This window comes from Nicotiana tabacum, chromosome 10 (genome assembly GCF_000715075.1).
Source record: "Nicotiana tabacum cultivar K326 chromosome 10, ASM71507v2, whole genome shotgun sequence".
NCBI classification, from domain to species: domain Eukaryota; kingdom Viridiplantae; phylum Streptophyta; class Magnoliopsida; order Solanales; family Solanaceae; genus Nicotiana; species Nicotiana tabacum.
This window is the reverse complement of record NC_134089.1, coordinates 96,609,150-96,635,855: the sequence shown is the minus strand read 5'-3', so window position 1 is coordinate 96,635,855 and position 26,706 is coordinate 96,609,150. Positions and strand designations below refer to the sequence as shown.

The 26,706-nt window shown below is 36.1% G+C and overlaps 1 long non-coding RNA gene across 1 annotated transcript; it reads left to right on the top strand.

The window, feature by feature from the left end:
- Positions 1–1,644: 1,644 nt before the first annotated feature.
- LOC142164713 (uncharacterized) lies at positions 1,645–5,607 on the top strand. Its single transcript, XR_012695652.1, has 3 exons — positions 1,645–2,413; positions 2,527–2,959; positions 3,357–5,607. It is a non-coding gene; the product is annotated as an uncharacterized LOC142164713 (long non-coding RNA).
- The last annotated feature ends 21,099 nt before the right edge of the window (positions 5,608–26,706 follow it).

Here is a 26,706-nt window from a genome sequence, read left to right as displayed (position 1 = left end):
TGGTCAGATTCGGACCAAACCAAGCATGGTTTGGTCACGAGGGGGTCCGGGGACTGGGGTCGATTGGTGTAAGTCAGGTTCCGACTCGAATCTTCAAATGAAGATTCGAGAAGGTGGGAGGGGATTCGAAATGTGTAGTTGGTGGATTTGGGTCCAGGACGGTGAAGAGCATCTATGGTGTTAAGGAGGGGGGCACCGGCGTCTATGCCGCCGGCTTTCATGGCGAAGGTATACAGGGGCGGCTAGGGTTTGGAGGACTGAGGTCTGTGGAGGGGACGACTAAGGCCTGGGGGTTCGGATAGGGGGGGCAGGGTAAAGGTTATAGGCTTATATAGTTAGTGAGGGATCGATTCTTGGCCGTTGGATGTGGTGAGATGAAGGGTCAAGATCTTTTGGCTGATAGGGAACGGTGTCGTTTCAACCTAAAGGGGTTTGGGTCGGGCCGGGTGGAATGGGTCGGGTTTTGTTTATGGGTTATGGGGAAGTGATCTTGGCCGTTGATCAATCTGAGATCAACGGCCCAGATCAGGCACGACCCAAACGACGCCGTTTGAGATAGTTAGGGGCTGAACTGGACTGGACCGGGTAATTTTGGTTTTGGGTTGGGTTGTTTGGGCTTGTTTGTTTTAAAATCGGACTGGCCCAAGTCCGAAACTCTTTTTTTTTTTTTTTTAATTCCTTAAATTAATTTGCCAAATAATACCATGTAAAACATTGGACAACAATTATCACACAATTAACATTTAATTATACTAAACACTTAATGACAAAATACAATGAAGGATGCACACATTTTATTTTTCTTTTAATAAACGGATTACGGTTCACACGACATATAGACATATATATTTTTTTTTATGTTTTTTTTTGAATAAAACAACCACGGGCAAAATCACAAATAACTAGCAAAAAAATGCCACGTAAAAATCCAGCAAATGTACAGCAAGACCAATTGCTATTATTTTGTTTCTTTTGGAGTGATTGTCGCGTAAAACAAAAATCACGTGCTCACACTAAGTCCCATACATAAGCCCAGGGGCGTTTTACGAGTGCTCCACCCCGGGACGAGTCTCGAGCGAGTCCCAATTCTGCCTTTTAAAATAGAGCTTTTCATGAGGCATCTGGCAGTGTTACTGCGTTAAATTATTCTCCAATCTCTATGTAGATCACAAGTAGTACTAATTAAGGGTATGTTTGGTTTCTTAAAAAATAAATGATTTTTTTACTTATTTTATGGTGTTTGATTAGGTAAGTGAAAATGTTTTTTGAAAAATATATAATTTAGATAAATACTATGGGAGATAAAATAGATAAGGGCGGGGAAGATGGTAGGTCCTGATCTAGGGAGCCGGGGTGGGTGGCTAAGGGTAGACGAATGAGGCTCAGATTTGTCGCCACAAACAATGAGGCACATGAAATATAAAATAGTATCAACTAAAATTAAAAGAATAGAAATATTGCTGATGAAAACCAGCAGATCCAATCCATCAATGTGACTTAGTAAAGATTCCATCACCGCTGTCATCATATTGTTGAACCAGAGGGTACTTGCTTTAATTAATTATTTAAAAAAGAAAACAAAGCTTAAAAATTAATCGCACGTTTTACGAAAATAAATTCTTTTTGGACAAGTTGGTTGAGTGAGAATCACATTAGAAAGTATAGTTTGATATCTGCATATTTTTCTCTCAACATACCAACGGAGCTAACATACCTTTCCAGAAACCAACAAAGTCAACTACACACAACATTATAAGTCTGAAATTTGTAGTCTAAATTCTTTGCCTCTAATCTCTTTTGCTTTTTATCTCAATCATGAACATTATCTTAACTCTTCTCCAATTCTTGTCCCAATCTTCCTCCTCTTCGTTCAGAAGAGAAGAACATCAAAAAGAGTTCCACCAGGATCACTTGGATTACCAATCATCGGTCAAAGCCTCGGCTTGCTACGGGCAATGAGAGCGAATACAGCAGAGAAATGGCTCGAGCAAAAAGTACAAAAATATGGTCCTATCTCAAAATTAAGCCTCTTTGGCAAACCCACTGTATTCATTTATGGACAGGCTGCTAACAAGTTTCTATTCACTAGTGATTGCACTGTCCTCAGTAATGCACAGACACAATCAGTCAAGAGGATTTTAGGCGATCGCTGCCTTTTGGAACTCAACGGTGAAGATCATAAGCGCGTTAGAGCTGCTCTTGTATCATTCTTTAAGCCAGAAAGTCTCAAGCTTTATGTTGGAAAGATGGAAGAAGAAGTCAGAATTCATCTTCAGAAGCACTGGAAAGACAACCAAATAGTTAAGGTATGTCACGCAGTGGCGAAGCTACATGGTCACAAGGGTAGTCAGTTGACCATCACAAGGGTAGTCAGTTGACCATCCTTTATCGAAAAATTACACTGTGTATATAGGTAAAATATTACGTTTTAGAGGTATATAATACATATTGAAGCCACTTTGTTGGGAATGCATTAAGCTTAGGCATTAACAATTGACTTCTATATATGGTGTTGATTGATTGTAGGTATTACCTTTGATGAAGACACTCACCTTCGACATTGTTTGCTCTCTCCTTTTCGGGCTTGAACATGGAACACGAAGAGACCAAATGGTTCACTGCTTCGAGCGGATGATGGAAGGAATGTGGTCAGTTCCTATAAATTTGCCCTTTACACGCTTCAACCGCAGCCTCAAGGCAAGCACAGATCTCCGCAAAATGATGCAACAACTCGTATGTGAGAAGCGCTATGCGTTTGAGCACAATTCAGCTTCATCACACCAGGACCTTTATCACCTGTTTGCTCAGCATCCGCGGAGAACAACAAAGAGCTTTTATCTGAAAAAGAGATAGTTCACAATATCACACTAATTATGGTTGCTGGACATGACACTTCATCCATCTTGATAACCTTCATGATAAGAGTTTTAGCTAAACATCTATGCCGCTGTCCTTAAAGGTAAGAACTAAGAACTCCTCTGAATTTCATTCTGAGTTATCTTTCTATGCTTTGGGCTCAATTTCATGTATGGTCACTGAACTTTACCCAATTATAACAATAAAGTTGCGAAACTACTTTTTGTCACTCTAAAGCAATTCAACTTTACCCACTATAACAGTAAAGTCACTAAACTACCCATTATAATAGTAAAGTCACAAAACTTTATCAATTATCATAGTAAAGTCACCTTGATGGTTATATTTTGTTGTTACCGTGGATAAAGATTACTATTATATTGAATAAAATTTAGTTACTCTCAATGTGACAAAAGATAGTTTTGTGTCTGTACTGTGACCACGCATGAAATTAAGCCTATGCTTTACGGCTTCCCTAAATAAGCTCCGTGAGTTCACAGAACAAGAAGAGATTGCACAAAGCAAGTTACCAGGAGAGTCCCTAACTTGGGAAGACCTCAGCAAGATGAAGTATACCTGGAGAGTGGCGATGGAGACGCTCCGAATGGTTCCTCCTCTTTTTGGAGGTTTCAGGCAGGCTGTAAAAGACATTGAGTACGGCGGCTACCTCATTCCTAAAGGATGGCAAGTAAGATCAAAACCCTCTGTCTTTGATCTTCCATTCTTCGATATATAATAATTTTGATAGCCTTTTGTTTCCTTATCATATCTGATCAAAAGTTAACCACTGATTAATGGCCGCACGTAGATATTCTGGGTAACAGCTATGACACATATGGATAACAGTATTTTCCAAGAACCAGAGAAATTTGATCCAGCGCGCTTTGAGAACCAAGCAACGTTGCCCCCTTATAACTTTATTGCATTCGGAGGGGGAGCCCGTGTATGTCCTGGATATGAGTTTGCAAAGATTGAAACTTTAGTAACAATCCATTACTTAGTAAGGCATTTCACATGGAAACTATGTTGTACAGAGGATACCTTCAGTAGGGATCCAATGCCAACACCAAATCAAGGTCTTCCCATCCAAATAATTCCCGAGAAACCTCTCTAATTCAATGAATTAATCCTTGCCTTGGAGCTGTACAACTTTAGAATAGAAAGTTTGAAGGCTGAAATTTAGACGTGAAAGATTAATGAAGTTGTAATGGACATAATACTTCATCTTTTCTCCTTATTCTAATGTATTTTGCATTTGGGTAATTTTTTTCGAAAAATGTTTTGGGGTTACAGAACTTTACCATAGAAAATTGAGTGATTAGAAATATTGACATTTTATACAACTCTTTTTCTTATGAACAAGTTTTTTGGGGTTCCTTCACTATAAGTCTAACTTACCAAACACGAGCGACTTTTCAAGCAAACACTATGGTCTGTACAACATCTAAGGAGCATTCAAAGATCATGTTATGGTTATTGCAAGAAATGGAACTTGCGTCCCACATCAGTACTACAAAGTGCTGATGTGGGGTTTATATAGCCTTGTGCTCTCCCACTTCTATAGCTAGCTTTTAAGGTATGGTTATCCCTAGGTTGTATCATACTCAACTTTTTACATGCATTCTAGAATAAGAGCACCATGTACGGCCATGAACGGCCTTTTATGCAATTGTACAACACCACCAAGAACTCATGAGTAAAAAATTATTATGCACTTTATGGGGAAGATAAGGAAAACATTGTTAACAACCTTGAGATTTGTAATATATACAGAAAGTGTTCCACCTTCTCATCTAAAACCTTAAGTTAAAGAAGGCATTTGAAAAATTTGGCCATTTAGCGTGTTAGGTGTTGTCCTAATTTTCTTACCATATTTGGTTTTCCTATCTCATGAAGGAAAAGACAACATATTTACCATAATAGGCTTTTTCTTTTCCTAAATGGAAAATATAAGTCTTTCATATTTGGCTAGTCCTTTTTCTTGTAGGAAAATATTTGGACTTCTATAAATTCAGGATCCTTCCTTCTCATTCAGTAGCATCTACAATGTAGCCATATTGGGCTTGAGAGTCGTGTTTAGGGGGAGAACTTTACGGGACACATGTTAGTGCGTCACTTGTGTTTGCCTCTTCGTGAGGTTGTTCTCTCAATATTTTGTACTCTCTTTTTATATAGTGAATTGCTCATCTCCGTCGTGGATGTAGGTCAGTTGACCTAACCTCGTTAGATGTTTGTGTCTCTTTTGGTATATTTCTCTTTGTTGTATGATTTATTGTCGTTCAAGATTTGTTTGCTAGCTTCTGCATGACATATGATTTTTTCGATCCTAACAAGTGGTATCAGAGCCTTGGTTATTTATCCAGGTTTTTACGGAATGGAGGTGAATATGAGTAAGATGATATGTTTAAATGGGAGAAATTATAATGTTTGGAGAAGCAAGATGACAGATTTGTTGTTCGTGAAGAAGATGCATCTACCCATTTTTGCAGCTCATAAACCCGAGAGTATATCTGATGAAGATTGGGATTTCGAGCACCACCAAGTATGTGGATATATATGACAATGGGTTGAAGATCAGAGTGTAGTATCAGTACAACCGACCCCATGTACTTGTATGTGCCGAGCCTAACCTCGATGAGGTAGTAACGAGGCTACGACGGGGCAATTACAATATAACCTACATATAATGTATAATAAAAGCAGAAAGAAGAACATGCCAAAATAAGTAGTATCTTGCAAGGAACAAATACAGAACTCAAGTGTCTCATCAATACCCAGCTATAACCAATACTTAAGTGAAATGCAAAACTACAAAGTGACTTACACAGTAGAAGAAAGATACATAAACACATAAATTGATGCGGCGCGCATCCGATCCCACCATACAATCAATATCAATATGAATATTCACCCTTTGTTACTCAATATCAATCCACCCTTATTCCTTCTGTTGCGGCGTGCAACCCGATCCCACCGTATAATAGCAATTCACCCTTATTCCTCCTGTATATATCCCCCTTATTCCTCATGTTGCGACGCGTAACTCGATCCCACCATATAGTAGCATTTCACCCTTATTACTCCTCAATATATCACCTTTATTCCTCTTGTTGCGGCGTGCAGCCCGATCCACTATATTAGTACCAATTACACAATAAAAATAGAAATTCCACAATTTAACTCAAAACTCTCCATAATATTTAAACCTCAAACCAAAGCATACGGAAAGATTGTACATTATGAAACTTCACACAAATAATACTACTCAGCGAAACCAATTCGAAATATACCATAAAATACTGATAAACCAGCTTAAGCCAATAATATGAGACAATGAAATTACGGGACATCTAATACCTTCAACAACTAAAGACAATATCGGACAAGTAGTAATTAAGCATGGAAATACTAGTAAAACATGTAGCAGCTAAGGCAGGAAAACAACAAAATAAGAACGGGAAGAAAACAGGAAAAACAGATAAATTGGCAGCGCATAGGTACTCGTCACCTCATCTATACGCTACTCACATGGATTTTCACATAGCAAATTAAGTCAAGGAGTCCAAATCCCTTGAGTCAAAGTTAGACACAACACTTACCTTGCTCCAACAACCAACTCCAACCTTAATCACCACTTTTCCCTTCACATAAGCCTCCGAACCAATAGAATCTAGCAAATTACCAACCAAACAATTCAATCTACCATAGGAACTACCCACAATTGCAAGGAATTCAATTTAAGCCATTTTTTAAAAAGTCAACAAAAGTCAACACCCGGGCTCGCTTGGTCCAAACCCAAAATTCAGACCAAAACCCGATTACCCATTCACCCCGAGCCCGGATATATAATTGATTTTGGAATTCGACCTCAATTTGAGGTCTAGATCCCCAAATTTCGAAATCCCTAGCTTCTACCCAAAAATCCCCAATTTCACCATGAAAATCTTAGATTCTAGGTTGAAATCTTGTAAAATAAAGTGAAAGATTGAAATAAACTAGTTTAGAATCACTTACCTATGATTTGGGGAAGAAATGGTCTTTGGAAAGTCGCCTCTTGTGTTTTAGGTTTTGAAAAATTGAAGAATGAATGAAAAATCCCGTTTTCCAACTATTTGTTCAGCTGCAGATATCACATTTGCGATATGGGGTATAAATATTATTTTGGATATGTACCGGGCTCCGGAACCTACCAACAAGATCAAACATTAACCAAATTCTTAAAACTATTTAATTTTTAGTCTTTCAATTTTCATCAAAAATTCATTTATTGAGCTAGGGACCTCAGAATTTGATTTCGGGCATACGCCCAGGTCTCATATTTCGATGCAGACCCACCGGGACTGTTAAAATACGAGTTCAGGTCTGTTTACTGAAAACGTTGACCGAAGTCGACTAAATCAAATTTTAAAAGCAAAAATTGTTATTTTATTAACTTTCAACATAAAAACTTTCCGGAAATACGCTCAGACTGCGCACACAAATCGAAGAGGAATAAAATGAGGTTTTAAAGTCCTCAAAATACAGAATCAAGTTCTAAAACATAAGATGACCTTTTGGGTCATCACAACTCAAGTAACTACTTCGAATGCTCCTGAAATCTCTCTTAGAAGATCTACAAGGGAGAAGCAAAATTTCATGCGCTATCCTCCTGATGAATATGTACTTTTGACTGACATGGGAGAACCTGAGAGCTATGATGAAGCCATGCAATATACTCAAAAAGATCAGTGGATAGAAGCCATGGAAGATGAGATGAAGTCACTCTATGAGAATGTCACATATGAGTTAGTGAAATTGCCGAAAGGTAAGAGAGCTTTATCTAACAAACGAATATTCATAATAAAGCAAGATAACCATACCTTTGGGCCTAGGTACAAGGCGAGGTTAGTTGTTAAAGGTTTTGGCCAGAACAAGGGAGTTGACTTTGATGAAATTGTCTCCCTTGTTGTGAAGATGTCTTCTATTCGTGTGGTTCTAGGTTTAGCCGCGAGTCTAGATTTAGAGGTTGAGAAGATGGAGGTCAAGACTGCTTTTCTTCATGGTGATTTAGATGATGAGATTTATATGGAGCAACCTTAGGACTTTGTAGTTAAGATTGCAGATAAGCATGCGTTTTGCAAAATATTGGCAGGCGTGAAACCTATCAATAGTTCCTCTACTTGAAGACACATTTGGCCCCTTGGCTGGAGGGGGAGTTTATTGGGCACATCACTATGTTCTCCAGCCAAAGGCCCAATGGTCTAATCCTATTCTCTTTTGGTTTCCATTCCTATTCGAAATTGGATTCGGTGTTTATTCCTATTTGAGTGGATTTTGGCTTCAAGAGAAACCACCGCTCATAATCTATAAATAGGACAATTTTGGAGAATTATTCTATGCTCATTGGTACAAGTTTGAAAGATTTAAGCACATAAGAGTGGTTTTTGAGAGAGCTTTCATCAAGAGAGAAGAGAGAAGAAAAGTATTTGTTTTTGCTGCAGATTTTTATTCTGACCAACCAACTTCAAATCACGTTTTCCGATTCGCTAACCGTTGGATCGGGTTAATTTTGACTGAGTATTTGTAACATCTTGGTCTTGGATTTGAACGACGGAGATCGGATTTGGAGGCTCGTAGCATCTGATTTCGAGCCTCGAATATCAGCATCGTTTTTGTGGATTCTCCTCTTTCTTAAATTGAGTAGTTATTGCTATTATTGCTATTGTTGCTCCGTGTTTAATATTTGTTGTGTAGCCAATTTGGAGAACTTTTGTAACCCTCTTATTGTTATAGTGGAGTTTTTAGTTCTTTGTAATACCGTGGTTTTTACCTTCGATTTGAAGGGTTTTCCACGTTAAAATTTGGTGTTCTTTATCTTCTTTATTTTCGGGTTTGCCTCTTCCTCGACATACAAGTGTTATCAGAGCAAGGTTGAAAATAGGTTCCTCTTAGCGGGTTCAGTTTTAGCTACAACATATTTGACGATACTTGTAATTTTTGTCTGAAAAATTTGATCGGTGTGCTACACACGTTGAGACAAACTTTGTGGTGGAAATTTAGAGATGCGACATGTTGAAGGCTATGTCTAGAAGGTGGATCAAGTTTATTTTGTCAGAAAATTCAGGCTAAGGGGGAGAATTGTTAGGTGTTGTCTTGATTTTCTTACCATATTTGGTGTTCCTATCTCATGAAGGAAAGGACAAAATATTTACCATAATAGGGTTTTTCTTTTTCTAGATGGAAAATATAAGTCTTCCATATTTGGCTAGTCTTTTTTCTTATAGAAAAAAGTTTGGACTTCTATAAATTCAGGATCCTTCCTTTTCATTCAGTAGCATCCACAATGTAGCCATATGTGGCTTGAGAGTTGTGTTTAGAGGGATAACTTTACGTGACAAGTGTTAGTGTGTCACTTGTGTTTGCCTCTTCGTTAGGTTGTTCTCTCGATATTTTGTACTCTCTTTTTATATAGTGGATTGCTCAGGTCAGTTGACCGAACCACGTTAGATATTTGTGTCTCTTTTGGTATATTTCTCTTTGTTGTATGATTTATCGTCGTTCAAGATTTGCTTTGCTAGCTTCTGCATGACACCTGATTTTTTCGGTCCGAACTTAGCGTCCAGTAGTGATTGGACTTTTGTGTTTTTTCTTTATTAAAATAAGGAATTTTTATATTCCTATGCCATATAGTAAACTATATTACCCTCTATGCTTAACTTTTAATATAATTACCTTCTATATACCTAATTACCATTTATGTACCATTTTAGGATTTTAATGGTATTAATTAATATCCTAATTTTACTCAACCGTATATTCCCACTCCCCCAAGTTTCTCTCTCCAAATTCCCACGATTTCCTCTTCAATCACCCACGATTTCCTCTTCTAAAACTAGCAAAAATCTGTAACCCCTCAATCATTGACAACCATTAAAAAGTTTTGAAGCTTTGAATTCGAATTTAGGTTTTCAAAAGACATTGTTTGTTTGGATTGAATGTTGTTGCAACGAATTGAGAATTCTCTCTACGTCTCTCTCTCTCTCTCAATCCCAAATTTCAGTAATATAAGAGGAAAGGAAAAGAGAGCAGTAATTCCACTATTGACAACCATTAAAAAGTTTTGAAGCTTTGTTCAAATTTGGGTTTTCAAAAATCATTATTTGTTTGGATTGGGTGTTGTTGTAAATAATTGAGAATATGGTTTGGAGTTTATATCTCAATTTTGAGGGGTTTTGGTGAAAATTAGACTTGGTTTTAGCTGAATTTTAGATTGAAACTCGAAGAAGAAGAAGAAGACATGACATACATTATATTGCAGAAATTGTAGAAAAATTATAGACTGTTGTTTATTTATTTTTGAGCTTTGTGCTTTTGTGTTAAACGTTTTGATGAGAGCTTGTTATTCCACTTCTTCTGTTTTAGAGCTAACTTGTGGAGAGGAGAAGATGTTTTTTAAGTTATATATATTGCTATACCTTTAAATTCAAGAAAGTATGGTTGTATTATATTTAAAGAGGCGTGAATTTGTAGAATAGGTTGGATGTGAGGAATGAGTCAAATAAGACTCACAATGGCTTATTTTCTACATTTATTCTATAATAAAACTACATATCATTTGAAAAATTAATATGAAAATACAGAATTTCAATATTTCTACAAATTATCTACAAACTGTTCATAACAAAATTTATCTTTATTTTCATGCATGTTCGTCTGGAACACTAAAATTACTTGATATGCCAACATCTCCCGTTATAGAAGAATACAACTTATCTATAATTTTCTACAACTTTCACACATTATTTCCACCTAGTTAAATACAACTACAATAACATAAAACTTACATACAACTTTTATACAATATGTCTTTTGTATATTTTGTATCTTATTTATAAAAAATAATTTTCATACAACTAATTATATATTATACAACTTATCTACAAATTATCTACAATTTTTGTACATTATTTCTACTAAGTTATATACAACTACAATATAATACCACTTAAATATAATTTTTATACAATGTTGTTCAAATTTCATACAATAGGTAAATGAATAAAAGAAAAATAAATAAACAACAGAATACAATTTTTCTACAATTTCTGCAATATAATGTATGTCATGTCTTCTTCTTTTTCGAGTTCCAATCCGAAATTCAACCAAAACCAAGTCTAATCTTTACCAAACCCCTCAAAATTGAGATATAAACTCCAAACCATATTCCCAATTATTTTCAACAACACTCAATCCAAACAAATAATGATTTTTGAAAACCCAAATTTAAATTCAAAGCTTTTTAATGGCTGTCAAAGGTGGAATGACTGCTCTCTTTTCCTTTGCTTTGTATTACTAAAATTTGGGATTGAGAAATAGAGAGAGACGTAGAAAGAATTCTCAATTCTTTGCAACAACATCTAATCCAAACAAACAAATGTCTTTTGAAAACTCAAATTCGAATTCAAAGCTTTTTAATGGTTGTCAATGGTGGAGGGGTTACAGATTTTCGCTGGTTTTAGAAGAGGAAATCGTGGGTAATTGAAGAGGAAATCGTGGGGTGTGGTTTGATACGTGAGTGAGATGGTTGTAAAATATCTGGAAAAATATTTAATTCCCCAATATTAGCGCCCCTAAATAAGGAAGCCTACAACTACAATGATTCCTTATTTAATGAATTGTTTATATTTTGTAGAAATACTATTAGCATAACGGATAATATATAAACTATGAACATATTTGGTAATATAATTTCCTATATGGTATAGGAACAAAAATCTCCCTTAAAATAATTGTTTCTATGACATTGGCCATTTAGCGTCCAGTAGTGATTGGACTTTTTCTTTATAAAAATAATGGTTTCGATGACATTGGGGAATCAGGAAGGAGAAAGGGGACGATGAGAATTAGTTGAAGTTATCGCGTTGAGAGATTTTGACTAGTACCACACTCTAATAGTCTGTTTGGCCAAGCTGGAGAAATCAACTTATTTTGATAAGTGTTTTTTTTATAAGTGCTTATAAAAAAATACTTTTGGAGAGAAGAAATTTATGTTTAGCTAATTATTCTGAAAAGTACTTTTGAGCAATAATTTGTGTTTGGCCAAACTTTTCAGAAAATACTTTCAAGTATCAAATTACGAATAAGGACATGAATAGATTTACTTAATAGTTAATATTATAAGTAAATAAATAATCTCAAAAATTTGTTATTACAGGTAATAATTAAATCTTTTCATTTTATTTAAGTAAAATATGAAAATAAAATTAAAAAGTACTTAATTCTTTTAATATAAGTTAAATATATTAAAATTCATTCAATAAATATAAAAGCATTCACCCCTAATGTCATTATATATTAGAAAGCTATCCTAAAAATAAGAAGAAATACTTATACATTAATATCCTAAGTATTAGGTTTCACGGTTATGTTGGTATATACTATATTTTGTTAAGGGTATTTTAGGTAAGAAGAAAAGTCAAAACTGCTTCTGCTCTGCTTTTGGGAAGAAGCTGCTTTATTCTGCTTCTGCTTCTTCCCAAAAATATTTTCCCCCCAAAAAGACTTGGCCAAACACCTCAAGTTAGAAAAAAGTGCTTTTAAGAAGGAAAAAAAAGCACTTTTGGCTTCGTGAGAAGCTCGGCAAAACATGCTATAAGACTTGGTGGTAGGTCTCTTTATGCTTCATTATACCTTTCAGAATTTTGTAGGGTCTGTTTGGAAAGCCACCCTGTAATTGGATTTGGATGCAATTGGGTGTAATTACACAGTTTTGACATGTTTGTCTGATTAAGTAATTACTCGGTCAGCATGTAATTGGATGTAATCGAGGAGGTGTAATTATACTCTGCAATACTCATGATGTAATTACCATATTATTTTTTGATCTCTTTTATTTTTTCAATTTACTTTTTATTTCTATTCTTTTTTAATTTTTAATTTTTAATTTTTTTAACTTTTTAAATTCTTTTTTTCAAATATTTTTTTACGTTATTATTTTTATTTCCTTATTTCTCATTTCCCAACCTTTACTTCACGTGTTTCTACAAAATTTCTCATATTTTATTTTTTTCTTAATTATTTTTCTTTATTTTCTTATTACATTTAGCTATGTTATTATTCTAATTATTCTAAAAATTTATACCCTTAATGTTAGAAAGAATAAGTCATCCACAAACTTGACTTATAACGAGTGATGTCATTAAAGTTGAACTTTGTTATTTGATGAGGTTATATGCAAACTTAACTATGTTAGAATGATAGATTACTTTTTAATATTTAAATAATATTCCCATTTTTCAACCTTTATTTTTTGTGATTCCATGTAGTTGCTCATATTTTTCTTTTTAAATTTTCTCGATTAAGCATAATTGTGCTATTATTCTAGTTTTGAAACTACTCCTTCTTATATTAGAAATAATGAATCATTAATAAATTTAGCATATAATGAGTGATGTCATTAAAGTAGAATCTCGTTGTTGAATGATGCTATAGACTTATGTTTTTCTTTTCTTTTGAATTATATTTACATAAATTATGTTGAAACTTATTTTATGTTATGTTCTAATTTTTACATAAGAGTATTATGTTTATTTATTTTTTTGAATTTTCAATTTATGTTATATTTTCGCTTCCATTTTATTTACTTTAGTACTATTCACTTATTACTTTGGATTGCGTGGCATTCATTTTTCAGTTAAAATTGATAGATTATTTTTTCGTAAAATATTTGAGTAATGTTATGACATTATATTTATAAATACTTGTCACACCTTCTTTTTTACACTCGAGGGGGTATAAAAGGGAGTTTTTCCAATTAAAGTGACATAAATCGAAATGAGATTATTTTATTTATTTATCAGAGTCGCCACTTGGAATATTTATGGTGTCCCAAGTCACCGATTTATTTTAAATCCCAAATCGAGGAAATTTCGACTTTATTTAAAAATCCGCGAATCAGAAATTCTAAGTAAGGAATTCTGTTAACCTGGGAGAAGATGTTAGGCATTCCCGAGTTCCGTGGTTCTAGCACGGTCGCTTAAACTGTTAAATGTGGCCTATTATTTGATTAACTACATGTTTCAAACCTATTGTGCATTTTTAGCTTATTAACCACTTTTTAATTATTTTAAAACGCTTTTAGGAGGATTTAACGTTATTTAAAACATGCCTTGAACCACGCTACATGAAATGCACCCGCCGTTCGCGACATGTTCTATTTAACATTGTTGAGAACTGGGTCACATGAAATGTACACCTGAAATTAAAATAACAACTACGTCACGAGAATCGTACCCGTAGCTGTGACTGAATTAATTGAAGAAACGCGTCTAAAGCAACTACGACGGTTCAAATTAATAACAACATTTGTGAAGGCCATGGAGGATTTAATTGATGGCACACCTCAATTTTTCTATAAAAGCTACCTAGTTTTGTGAGGGCCATGGGTTTAGGGGTTTTGTTTGGCTTGGCACGCCTCAAACCCTTTTCTATAAATGTTAGTTCTTGAATCTAATCTTATGAGGGCCATGAATTATAAATTTTGTTTGGCATGGCACGCTGAAATTTATTTAAAAAAAGGTTTTGTTATTCGAAGTTGTTATAATCGGGTTACATGAAATGCACACCCGAATTTTGGAATTAGGTACCACAGCTACGTCATAGGAACCGTACCCGTAGCTATGATGAATTATTAATCGCTTACAAGCTTTTATTGAAATACATAAATATTGGAACCATGAACAACTAAACGGCTAATTAACAGCCGATTAAGCAATAAGCCAACATTTGAAATCTTCAAGGGAATTTGGCAAAATTACTGTATTTTTGGAACATGTTAATTTGGGAATGGTATTATGAGGTAGCTTTCTGAATCAATCAATTTGGTTATGCTAAGCAAATTTGTGTGAATTAAATCCATCAGAAGTCAAAAAGGTTGAAAAATCAAGATAGACATTTACTAATAGATTATTATTTTATGTCCTTTTGGATAAAACGTGTAAAAACTTCCACTATCACAGAAGTCCAACTCTGCCCTTGAAAACCAAATACTTCGGTGATAACATGAGAAGAAAAGAAAACAAAGAACTGAAATCTACCAACATCTCTCAAATTTCCAACAGATTTTAGTTTTCTGCTACTGTTATACACCAAATCTATTTTCTTCTTCTTTTCGTTTAAGACAAACACACCTATCAAAGCTTCTCACTCTCGTACGCGCACACACACATGAAACCTCGCATAAATTATGAATACAATCAAGCTATTGCGCACTTAATTAAGCAAATGAGAGTCAAACTGAAAGCTACCAAGATCAACGGACCATAGGGTAAAGTTTTGATAACATTCACTTTGTAGCAAATAGTCCCTCCAGATTTCTACTCCTCTTGTTCCATTTATACTATCCCTATGACACTAAATAGGTACCCAAACAATGATGTGTCAAATAATGAATTAATTCTCTTCATAATTCACAGATTTAATACAATGAAATTAAGAAAAACATGCGAACCAAAGTCGTATATATCTTGACTCTCAAAATCCAGATGTGTTTATACTCTATACAAACTAAAATTTAACGGAACATGAGCTCAAATCAGGGAACAATCATTAATTCGCAGGTGAAACAAAATATGTTTATCCATAGAAATTCGCATGTCAAATATGAAGACGATAAGAGCAAATACCTTTACAGCAGTGGTAAGGTCTTAAAAATAACAAAATAGAGGCAGAGAATCAGTTGCAGCTATAGATTGAAGAAGCAGCAACAAACAAGCAATAGATCACAGTTGAATCCACTTTGAAAGCCCAGAAATGCAAGAGAATCTGTAGCTTTGAAACAACTACAACTTTTAAATTATTTTTAGCATAAAATCTATTGAGAATTCTACTGCTTTTCCTTCTTCTTTTCAGAGCTTTTTTCGATCTTAGATTTTTGAGCTTATTTGTTTTCTTTTCAGATGTATATGATAGAGTGTGTGTGTGTTGTTTTTTTAGTAAAGTGAAGAAGAAGGAGAACATAAGGGGGTATGTTTGTGTGAGATTTGAAGGTGAGGCTTTTGTCATGGTGTGAAAAATCAGAGAAGTAAGGGAGTGTGAAGAGAAATTTGATCGGAGAAGAAGAAAGGGGGGGGGGGGGGGTAGATCCGCCGTCCTCTTTTTTGTTCAGAGAGGGGAGCGTGTATGCTTTTTTTTTAGGTCTAGTGTGTTTTTTCTCTTAGCTCTAATGTGTTTTTATATGTAGGAGGTAGAGTAAAGGATAATGGGTATTTGGGTAGTGGTATTGGAATTGGGTTGGAGTGTAAAATTAATTTGGGCCTTTAGAAATTGGCCCAATTTTAAAAGAAACAAGACCAAAAATATATTCTTCCTATTTTCCTTTTCTTTGTTTTTTTCCATTTTTTTAATCAATTAAAATCCTAAATCAATCTATTTTTGTAGAAATAATTTTTTTTATTTATTTTTAAACATTAAAACAATTAATTAACTTAAAACTAAGGAAAATGCTAATTTTAAAGGCTAAAATCTAAATATGTAAAAGTGATCATTTTTGTGATTTTTTGCTTAATCAAATTAATTCCTATATGCAAACTGAGCCTAAGATAACATGAAATTAAAACGTGACAATTTTTTATGATTTTAAAATATTAAAAAATGCATGAAATGCAACTAAATAAAGAAAAACTCCTAAAAATTAATTAAAATTATTTTTGGTCTATTTTTAGGAGTTATTTTCATGTAGGGCAAAAATTGGGTGCTCACAACTGCCCCTCTTTGTTTGGAAACATGAAGAGTTTTTGGGCAAAGATAAATTGAGCAATTACGAGCAATTTTTGCCCGTTTGAAACTCCATTTGGAAGCATTTTTTGAAAAATCTGACCGAACCTTGATTCCGAGATTGCTTACATATCCTTGGCTATAAAGGAATGAGGTCAGTGTAGTTCGGGAAGTTTAGGTAGTTGGGACTACCGAGAAACTGTGATTTCATTGCTGTTGCCGTTGTTGTTGCTGTTTCTGCTTGCTGAGCTCCTTATTACACCAAAATGAAAAAAAAACTAAACTAGCTAAGCCTATCAACTACGAGTTACAAGATTCCTATCTATAAATCTTCTGATGCTTGATCTTGAGTCTTGTTTAGTTCTTCCTGCAGACTCTGATCTGAAGCTTGATGCTCGTTAGCTGCAACCGCGGGTTCATTCTTCTTTAGCTTTTTGGGTCAAGGCGAGACATGCAAAGCTTGTGACTTCAATCATATCTTGAGCAGTCCGGATCTTTTCTCCGCTTCTATACTTAGAGTTCAACTTCTTTTCTTTCTCTTTTTTTATTCTGGATTGTGACTAACTTCCATTGATCATCCCGGACTGTTGACTCGCATTCTTGCCGCGAGTTTCTTTTGTTGCTGATTTGAATTGCATTCTGAAGTGAATTCCCTTATTTTCCAAGTAGCGCCTGATTGCCAACATTTGAACTGTATTCCCTTGTTCTCCAGGCGGGCGCCTGATTACCAAAACTTGAATTGTGTTCCCTTTGTTACCTTAAACTGTTTTCCCTTGAAACCTGTGATGTCTTCCTTTGAAACTTGAACTGCTTTCTTTATTCTCCAAGTGGGTGCCTGATTGCCAAAACTTGAACTGTATTCCCTTGCTCTCCAGGTGGGCGCCTGATTGCCAAACTTTAACTGTATTCCCTTGCTCTCCAGATGGGCGCCTGATTGCTAAAACTTTAACTGCATTCCCTTGCTCTCCAGGTGGGCGCCTGATTGCTAAAACTTTAACTGTATTCCCTTGCTCTCCAGGTGGGCGCCTGATTGCCAAAACTTTAACTGTCTTCCTTTGCTCTCCAGGTGAGCGCCTGATTACCAAAACTCGAACTATCTTCCTTCGAACTTGGACTGCCTTCTCCTTGTTCTCCAGGTGGGCGCCTAATTACCAACATTTGAATTGTATTCCTTCCCTCTGAAACTTGAATTGTTTTCCCTTTGTTTTCCAGGTGGGTGCCTGAATGCTGAACTTGAACCGTCTTCCTTTGAACATTGCTGCTTTCCCTTTATTCTCCAGGTGGGCTCATGATTGCTGAACTTGAACCGTCCTCTTTTGAACATTGTTGCTTTCCCTTTGTTCTCCAGGTGAGCTCCTGATTTCCATCACTTGAAGGGCTCCTGATTACCAACGCTTGAATTTATTATTGCTCTCCCGTTGTTCTCCAGGTGGGCTCTCAACACTTGAATTTCTTTCCCTTTGTTATCTAGGTGGGCTCCTGATTACCAACACTTGCACTGCTTTCCCTTTGTTCTCCAAGTGGGCTCTTGATTACCAACATTTGAATTGCTTTCCCTTTGTTCTCTAGGTGGGCTCCTAATTACCAACACTTGCACTGCTTTCCCTTTGTTCTCCAGATCGGCTCCTGATTTCCAACACTTGAACTGCTTTCCCTTTGTTCTCCAGGTGGGCTCCTGATTTCCAACACTTGAACTGCTTTTCCCTTTGTTCTCCAGGTGGGCTCCTGATTACCAACACTTGAATTGCTTTCCCTTTGTTCTCTAGGTGGGCTCCTTATTACCTACATTTGAATTGCTTTCCCTTTGTTCTCCAGGTAAGCTCCTGATTACCAACACTTGAATTGCTTTCCCTTTGTTCTCCAGGTGGGATCCTGATTACCAACATTTGAATTGTCTTCCCTTTGTTTTCCAGGTGGGCACCTGATTGCTGAACTCGACCCGCTTTCCTCTGAAACTGCTTTCCCTTAAAACTTGAATTGTCTTCCCTGGTTCTTCAGATGGGCGCCTGATTACAACAAAACAGACAAAACAAAAGAAATTTTTCTTCCCCTGTTTGATATTGGGAACATCTGTGAGTGTTAACCGATTCTTGTTATCAAAATAAATTCTAAGCTAAATTCCCTTATCCTGAAAATTTCAAACCAAGTCTCATATCAAAAATGAAAAACTTTAAATGCTAGATTGTACTTTCCCAAAGTAGAACTTATGGTAAATATTGTTATATATGAAGGTCTTGAAATTTAATTAGGTCCCATTATCCAGGAGGGTCTTGAAAATTTTAAATTAAATCCTATTATCCAGGAGGGTCCTGAAAAACCGAGAATGAACTTACTTGAGCCATGCTTTCTTTCTGGAGGATCTCTGTAGAATGAACAAAATTCCTTGCCCTTGAACCATGCTTTTCCTCATGGAGGGTTCCTGCATATTGAACAAAATTTTCTTTCCCCTTCTCAAACCGCTTTTGTGCTGACAAAATTTGGGCACGACACTTGAAAACATTCAAACTTCCCATCTTTGATTTGGACATAATTTTTGCCCCTGTTTCAAACAAAGAAAACTTGTGAGTTTATAAATATGGTGGTTGGTTTGCGGCCTTGACTTTGAGGGCGATTGCTCCTTCACTTCCCATCATAACTTCGATTTCAACTCGAAAGACCTTGCCTGTTTATTGACTGACCACTTTCTCTATCACCCTTATCACAGAGAATACCTCTGATCCGTTCAAACCCAATACCCTTCATATGTTGCATTAGGCTCACATATTGACATATACTGAACCTTTGTGTTTCACATGAATCCCAAAGCACGTCAATTGCCACCTACTCAGCGTGCATGCTGTTCTTTCCAGACTTAAACCGCTGGCCTTGAGGTCTATTGATCCTTCACTTGCCATGATAACTTTTCTTTTTGCTTGGAAGACCTTGCTTGTCACTGGTTAACCACTTTCTTTGTCAACCTTATCATAGAAAATACCTTTGATCTGTTCACCCAACATCCTCGATCTGTTGCATTGTTCATGAATTGACATATACCAACCATTTGTATTTCACATGAATCCCAAAGCATGTTGATTGTTGTCAACTCAGTGCGCATGCTGTTCTTTCCTGACTTATGCCACTTTGATGGGTTAGCTAGATCCTCTTTTGTGTAATTAGAAAGCTGGTGGCAAATTTTGAAGTCATTTCTCACTTGCTCTGACCAAACAGACTCAGGAAGAGGAAGTAAACAAGACAAAAGGAACAGAGTAAAGGACGATGGAAAGAGATGATTCCTAACAGGAAAACTACAAGGTAGAAACTTATCAGATGTAGATACCAACTCTAATGACCATGACATGCACCTGTGGCCCAATCTGTCAAGCAAGTCTGATTTTCAACTCTTGTTATACCCCTAAACCGTGAAACTGGGCTTCAATGCTCTGATTATCCAATCTGATTCACGATCCTTATTCTACTTGTAGTGCTCGAAGGGTTTTCACCATCAAGCCTCTCTCATTTTGTTCTTTCTCTCAACTTAGCGTCGCCTCATGGTGCCTGTGACGGTTTTCACCGATAAGACTCTCTCATTTTTTATTTTCTTCTTCTTTCCTCCGATTCTATAGATGATAAGGCATTGACCATAGTAAAACATCATACGCTCCTGGCATGGCTAACTCAGCACTCTCAAAGAATATCTGGGAGGTCTTTTTGGACTGTAATGTGGCTTTTGGATAGGGTTAGAAAGGAAGGATATCACAAAGGCTCAAAACAACTAAGATAACCGGGTTAATTTATTTACAACTTTTGGAATCCATTTCAAAACTTTGCCCCGATTTCTAAAACAAGGGAATTTGATTCTTTTTTTTCCTTTTCTTTTGATGGAGTTACTAAGAAATACTGCCCACTTTCGACTTCGTGGGATTATGAAATATTTTATTTGGAATGATCGAACCTTAAGGCTGCCTACATATCTTGTGGTGACAAGAATCAGGTCAAACGTAGTTCACAAGAACACGTTTTGTTACTATTTTCCTTTTTCTTTTTCATTCTTTCTTTTTCCTTCTTTTTTTCTCTTTTTTTTCTTTTCCCCCTTTTTTTCCTTTTCTCTTTTTCCCCTTTTTTTCTTTATCTCTATTTTTCTTTTTCTTTTTTGAATTTTCCTTTTGGAATGAACTTTCTAAAATAAACCTATGGGGACATGATTTTTTTTTCGTATGACTCTAACTTGCTTCAAAAAAAGGGGAGATCAAAGAAATCAGTACATGCTCAAAAAGGTATCGAATGGTATAAGTGTTTGGGTAGCTGAAAGAGAGCCTCCCAATCCCTGAAAATGCCAAGTACAACACATGCAACTTGAAATGAAAAAGGAATATCACATACAACATTTCTTTTACAGCTTCGACATTGATATCACTGATATGCTTTCCACTTTTTTAGTGTCTTGTCAAGCACAGAACTCTCATTGGGTGATTTCTTCTTCACAATGGATACCCTCCGACTGTTTGGGGCAAACTCCCTTAACTTTATCTTGAAATTGAGGTGTACTTGAACTCAAAACTACTTACTTCAAATTGTTGGGATGCACTCTCTTGTAACAAATTCTTGTCGCCCTATTAACTTCCCAAACTATCTGCAACAGTTTCACACAATTCGGGCTTTAAGCGATCTCAAAATCTCTTTACTTATTTCCCTCAAATGTCCCTATCATCTTCAAAATTGTTTCATTGCTTCATAATTAGGCTAACTTTTAAGATCAGGCCTATAATTATGTGTGCATGTCATGTCACTAGAGTCAGCAGAAAAAGAACTATAAAAGGAAAAGAGAACTAAACAAACACTGACTAGAACTAACAGAAAATAGGAAATTGCATTAGACAGATGTTGAAAGGGTTTGAACAACAAAACAAGTAAAATAAGCTGGGGTTACAACCCTGGAGCAAAACTAGACAATACTAAATGAGCTACTATGACTAAACAAACTAGGCAAAATAAAAGGATAGAAAAATTTGAGTCCCAAGACAATATCCGGATTACAACCCTGAAAATAATCCGGACAATAGAAATGACAACAAAATAAACCACCAAGACTCCTCCCTGGCTAGCCAAGAGATGGAACGTCTTTCCAGTTACCAAGCACGACATCTTAGCCACTGAGTTCCGCATCAACATTACTAGGACCTTCACAACTCTCCATCACACTGACCTTAGCAAATTGCTTTTGGGTCCCTTTTGCCAACTTGTTCTTAGGATCAACTTCCGAAACCAAAAGTGATAGCGCTGAAAGCTTCGCGGCAAGTGGCCCTCTGAGAATCTCAGAAGAGTTCTCATATTCCTTTTCCACACAAATCATGTCCACCATATGTGTCTCATTATGAACAGGCAATGGACTTTGGCTAGTATCTGCTGCATTTGGATTTTGCACGGTAATGTCACCTGCATCAATAAGCTTCTGGACTGCTCCTTTCAAATGCCAACACTTTTCTATGTCATGCCCCGGGGCATTAGAGCAATATGCGCACCTTTGAGAAAAATCAAAATTCTTTGGAAGATGGTTTGGCATTTTTATCTGAATCGGCTTCAATACGTCTAATTGCCTCAACCTTTGGAATAGACTGGCATATGATTTCCCAATGGGAGTGAAAGACTTTTTTCTTTGTTGCTGCCTTCTCATTTTGTACTCTGGCCTCGGCTAAAACCTTTTGCGGGCAGGTGGTTGATATGCTTGAGGAGGCAGGTAAGATATTTACGGAAATGGTGCAGGCCATCGCAGGTCTTGTGGGTGTGGAGCGTATGGCGGTGCATTGTGGATAGGGTACTAGGAAGGTCAGGTATGACTTTGGGGATTTCGTGGAGAGAAGTAGCATTGGGGAGAAATATTTGGAGCACGAGGATATCCATGGGGTCGATATTGAGGCTAAAAGCATTGAGCGGGAATGCCCACTAGATCCTGCCGTCGGCGAGGCTCAGCAACATCTTTTCTATCAATGGGAGGACTGTCCCGAGCAACTTGTACGTTCCATCTGTACCAAAACTTCCTAAAACTTTCCTTGGGTTTCTTTTCCATCTGAGATAGGGAAGGGCAGTCTGGGACAATGTCTATATTGTACTGAAAGTTTCGCACAAAATCATAAGCCATGTCATCCCATGTATTCCACTTACTAACATCTTGACGAGTATGCCATTCCAAAGCTGCCCCAGTCAGGCTCTCACTGAAATACGCCATCAACAAATTATCCTTCCCGTCAACACTTCTCATTTCACTGCAGTAACCTCTCAGATGAGCTACTGGATCTCCACGTCCATCATACAAATTAAACTTTGGCATCTTAAACTCTTTCAGCTTTCTGGATATCTCATCTTGCTCCATTGTCTTAGCAAGCTTTGCAATCTCACCGGGAGGCTCAAAATGAGGAGCGTGAGAGTATATACCCGAGACCTTGAAAATTGGTTCTGGAGCATAGCGTTGGGCATCGGGGACTGGTGGTGGGGGATGTCCACTAATCCAGGCTTGATATATTTTGGCCATCTGTCTTTTCAACCTTAAGACCTCTTCTTTCAACTCAGATTCTGATTCAACAATTCCCTTAAACGGATCAACAACACATGTGTCCAAGTCTTTGCTAGCCATGACTACCTTGATCTTTGACCTTGTATTGTATGGATGAGTTACTTAAAAACCACAAAGCAACCACCCTTAATCTGCTCAACGAAGATAACAAAAGGAACAAAATGGGGACATCCTATTAGCATTAGGGCATATAACAGCTAAAAACATCACATTGTGTGCAATGCACCTAGCAACAATTAACGGTTCTAAAATAACCTCTAGGGTCACAAGGTCACTTGGCATCATCCCAATTTTGTTCATTTCTTTCTTCTCTTTTTTTTTCTTTTCTGGCACTTCTTGGATTCCTCATTTTCCTTCCTCTTTTTTTTTTTTTTTTTTTTTTTTGATTATCACTCTTTTCTTTCCTCTCATTTCTCACTTCCCATAATTTCACCTCTTTTATCTTCTTTTTTTTTCTTCTTTTTTTCCTTTTTCTTTTAATAATAAAAAAAGTGATTCGACCGAACCCTATGTAGGTTGCCTACGTATCATGACGCCGCATGAATCAGATCTTTGCGTAGTTCAGGAAGATCGGGAATAAAATAAACAAATTAATGTTCTCATTTGCTTTTTTTTTCTTTTTTCTTTTACCTTAATGAATACTCTAATGAGAAATTATTAAGGAAAAACCCCTAGAAGAGAAAAATATTTTTTGATTCCTTTTTTTAGGAAGGAAATATAAAGGATGAACCAAAGAAAAATATTTTGAATTTTCGTTTGATATCCGGAAAGAAAGATTTCTAACTAAGAAATGAAAAAGATAAAAAATATTCTTGGATTTCAGTTTTGATTACCTAAGGGAGAAACTTTAAAAATAAATCAAAGATAAAGTATATTTTTTTCTATGTACAATGTCCTAAAGTTCTAGTAAAAATAGAAACAATTTTGTATTTTGAGTTCTAGATATTAATTTCCTAAGGAAAACCACAAAATATTTTTTTTTGAACTTCTAGATTTAGTATTCTAAAGAAAACATCTAACAGAAATATAAAAACGTAAAATCTCTTTTTTTTGGATTTTTGATTTATTACATATCTTTTTTTCAATACAAAATAGGAAATACAATACCAAACGACTCGACATTACTGTACAAAAATAGAAGGTAAAAGACAACATAAAAAGAAAAACAAACTCAAAACATAAAAAGAAAAATCTCCTTAAGCAACTCTTGAATGAGCGATCCTGACTGGATGGTCTCGGGGTGTCTGTCATGTTCAAACTCTGGTAAGTAGATCCACACCTGTGTGAAAAAAAACTCAAACCAACACTAGGTGAGACAATAACACTCCTTATTGGACGCATGCCAGACATGATTGAAGCTATTTTTGCAAAATGGCTTATGTGACCAAAAGGTGGCTAGAAGTGCAAAATTTGGCTGAGACCCCGCAAAGCCAAGAACCTAAGATTTACTAGGAAGACCGGACCCTATGTGGGTTGCCTGCGTATCACTCCCCGAAAGATGAGAATCAGGTGTATGTAGTTCGGGCAGATTGGATACGGGCGAGAATTAAAAAAATAACTAATTTAGAGAAAATATATTTTTTTTGTCTTTTTTGAAAAATGAAGAAACATGTAAACTCTTTTTGGATTCTCTTTTTTTTTGATTTTTTTTACTTTCGAAAAATGATGACAAAGTGCAAAATCCTTTCTTTGAATTTTTCATTTTTTTGCCTTTTCTTAATAAAAATGTGATAGAAAACATAACTGGGCCCTACTTGTTTTATTTTCACACTTCACCCTCTCTTTTTTCTTTTTTCCTTTTTTTTTCATTTGTGCTCAGTTATTATTGGTCCGCCAAATGACCCTTTTACCCTTGAAAATTACATCATGTAGCACATTACGATGCATCAAGATGGTCTTTTATTTTTTGGGGTACACCTGTCCTAGACGGACCTAACCCTTATGTTGAGTCCCCAAAGTCAGATGCACGTGATACAAACAAGCGTTCCTACTAGGGATCCGGCATGAGACTATGTAATTCTAGGTTTAAAAACCTACGTTTATTTGTTCTAGACCTGGCTTACCCAAGCGAACAGCTCGAGCCGGGAGGGGGGCAGCGTACCGGGAATACAGAAGCTTCACCGGCTTTGCAACTTGTCCGAACCTCGTTCTAAAATTGGGATAATGACTCTAATAGAAAAGAAGTCACACGTAGTGCACACTTCCCAGATGATTTAGAAGACTCAAGGAGAAGATGGTTTCGTAACAATTTATATACAGTTCAAACAATATCAAAGCGGTAAAAAGCGGCATTTAGCACATTAGGCTCAAACATGTATAAATCAGATAACAAATAAAGCCAAGTATAACAGTTATTCTAAGCTCGAATTCTGAACCCTGAACCAGAGATTCTGGGTTCTTTTCCCCAGCAGAGTCGCTAGAGCTGTCACACCTCTTTTTTCCTACCCCCGAAGGGATATAAAAGGGAGTTTTTTCAATTAAAGTGATATAAATCAAAATGGGATTATTTTATTTATTTATCAGAGTCGCCACTTGGAATATTTATGGTGTCTCAAGTCATCGATTTATTTTAAATCCCAAATCGAGGAAATTTTGACTTTATTTAAAAGTCTGCGAACCAGAAATTCTAAGTAAGGAATTCTGTTAACCCGGGAGAAGGTGTTAGGCATTCTCGGGTTTCATGGTTCTAGTACGGTCTCTTAAACTGTTAAAATTGGCCTATTATCTGATTAACTACATGTTTCAACCCTATTGTGCATTTTTAACTTATTAACCACTTTTTAATTATTTTAAAACGCTTTTAGGAGGATTCAAAGTTATTTAAAATATGCCTTGAACCATGCTACATGAAATGCACCCGTGGTTCACGATACGTTCTATTTAACATTGTTGAGAACTGGGTCACATGAAATGTACACCCGAAATTAAAATCACAACTACGTCATGGGAACCGTACCCGTAGCCATGACTGAATTAATTGATGAAACTCGCCTAAAGCAACTACGACAGTTCAAATTAATAGCAACATTTGTGAAGGTCATGGAGGATTTAATTGATGGCACACCTCAATTTTTCTATAAAAGATAACTAGTTTTGTGAGGGCCATGGGCTTAAGCATTTTGTTTGGCCTGGCACGCCTCAAACCCTTTTCTATAAGTGTTAGTTCTTGAATATAATCTTATGAGGGCCATGGATTATAAATTTTGTTTGGCATGGCACACCTCAATTTATTTTTTAAAAAAGGTTTTGTTATTCGAAGTTGTTAAAATCGGGTTACATGAAATGCACACCCGAATTTGGGAATTAGGTACCATGTCACAGGAACTGTACCCGTAGCTATGATGAATTATTAATCGCTTACAAGCTTTTATTGAAATACATAAATATTGAAACCATGAACAACTAAACGGCTAATTAACAGCCGATTAAGCAATAAGCCAGCATTTGAAATCTTCAAGGGAATTTAACGGCGAAATTACTGTATTTTTGGAACATGTTAATTTGGGAATGGTATTATGAAGTAGCTTTCTGAATCAATTAATTTGTTATGC